Genomic DNA, 2,091 nt, shown 5'->3' on the forward strand with positions numbered 1-2,091 from the left:
AGGAAGACCCCCAAAGAGATGGATTGACACAGTGGCAGTAGCAGTGGGCTCAAATGTAAAAACAATTAGGAGGATGGTGTAGGACCTGGCAGTGTTTCATCTGTTCTGCATAGGGGGTTCTATGAGTCAGAACTGACTCAACGGTACCGAACAGCAACAACTTCAATAGGAATTGACACAAGATAAGTGGGTTTGGTTTTTGGTTCTCTCCTTTCCTCCATGAAATGAAGAATAGCTCTGTCCGGTATAATAGGTTTATGGTTCTCCTCCTTGGCATCCTGTGTAATTGAAGCTGGGACCTCCCTCATTCTGGGCAGCAGTGTGGGGAGAAGGGATTATGACCTAGTATCTCTTCACAACTGAATGACTCCAGTTCTGTCTTTGGAAAATCTAAGAGGCTGATGATTGTCCAGCAAGAAGAATCAACAAATTCTGGAGGTGCTGAGATCATAGTTGTCTAAAAAGGACAAAGTGATTTTAATTCTTTCTGATGGTTATTATTGGAAGCAATCTTTCATTAAAAGACACTCTCCGTACAGCATTGTATTGCTCCAATTTAGTTCACCATGGTGATAGTAGTATTGCTCAGAAAGCCTTTCTTCTTTTCCTTTTTGAGACGTGGAAGAAAGATTTTTGAGAGCTTAGAACTTTATAAGTAGACAAAACTAATATTGGAAAATGAGCCCAGTTAAGGTTAACAGGCTTGTTTAAATGGCTTTAAAAATTATGTGTTATTTTAAATAGCTTTGTTAATTAGATTCTCTTTGATGACTCAGATTGGAGAAACAGAAACTTAGGGCTTTCATTATAAAGTATAAAACAAGATCTAGGTTTGCAAAACTGCAAACCTGCAAGCCTGTCGTCTTCCTTTAGTCAGGTGCGTTGTAACTGAGTGGCTGTCTCTTTGCAATCAAGAACTCAGCAAGCACAAAATAAGTAAAAAGTATCCAATTATTTGGAGACCTTTTTCAACCTGTGTTTGACCTTCTTGATCATTTGCAGAAGTAATTGCCTGTGGAAATTGCTGTGCTTTTATCGGTGGTGCTATTAAAATGTTGGTTGAAATGAGGTGGCATAGAATGCTTTGTTAATGGGTTACCTAGGAGCAAGAGCTGTTGTTTTATTCGACAGATGAGAAGTAGCTGAAAATAACCTTCTGTCTCCCCTGTAAGAATTTTGCTTGTTAAGTGACATTCGCCAACACGGCAGTTTGAATGTGGTATCGACATTTGTGCTATTCTTAGCAGGATATTAAATGAGAGTTTTCAGGCTTTTCTTGTTAGAAGACAGAGACTGTGTGTGTTATAATCTCCTCTTTCGATTTTGGGGGCTACTTCTTGTGCCTTGGGCAGTGAGTGGCTGATTAGGTGGGGGAGGACAGGGGGGATAGTGCTGGCAGGAAATTCAGAGCTAAGTCTAGTCCTTTCCATCAGAGCTTTTCATGTATTGAGGTCTTGCTAGCCTATAGGATCACCCCCTTCCTTCTCTCTGGATTTCACTGCCATTGCCCTGTCCAGGGGAGTAAGGTTAATTAGAGCCCTTTCAAGTCTCTCTATACAGCCTCAGTATGGCCTGTTGTTTATTTACTTTTGGACCCACCTCCACACCTGGGGCGGATCATTATATTTAAAAATCATTATGGGAATGCCAAGGATCAGTATAGTATAAAGCAGGGCTTCTTAAACTTAACAAGCCTCAAAATCACCTGTGGAGTTGGGAGTTGGAGACCCCAGAGATTCACTGGACTTCACCTCTGGAGACGCTAATTGAAAAGATCTTGACTGAGGCCTGAGACTCTGCATTCCTGAAAAGGCCCCAGCTGATACTGATGCTCTTGGTCTGAGACCACACTTTGAGTAACCCATGAATAAGTGGAACCTGAGCATAGTCACCTCTCCTGGCCAGATTCTTTGATAGATAGACAGATCTTGGGTTCTGACCTCACTCCATACTATTTCACTGATTTTGGACTAATGTTTCCTTATCTGCAAAATAGTTATGCTAATATTTAAGGTAGTATTACTATTTATTCCTATTACATTGCTCTAAACACTTGACTCTGAAGATTTGGAAACTGTCATCATAGGTTAA

At 40.7% G+C, this 2,091-nt stretch overlaps 1 protein-coding gene across 2 annotated transcripts in view; it reads left to right on the forward strand.

Annotated features, from left to right (window-relative positions):
• KCNH1 (potassium voltage-gated channel, subfamily H (eag-related), member 1) overlaps window positions 1-2,091 on the forward strand; it is a 676,883-nt gene that overhangs the window by 447,133 nt on the left and 227,659 nt on the right. The gene's annotated exons all lie outside the window — the stretch shown is intronic.

The sequence above is a fragment of the Chrysochloris asiatica genome, unplaced genomic scaffold, assembly GCF_000296735.1.
Source record: "Chrysochloris asiatica unplaced genomic scaffold, ChrAsi1.0 scaffold00009, whole genome shotgun sequence".
NCBI lineage: Eukaryota > Metazoa > Chordata > Mammalia > Afrosoricida > Chrysochloridae > Chrysochloris > Chrysochloris asiatica.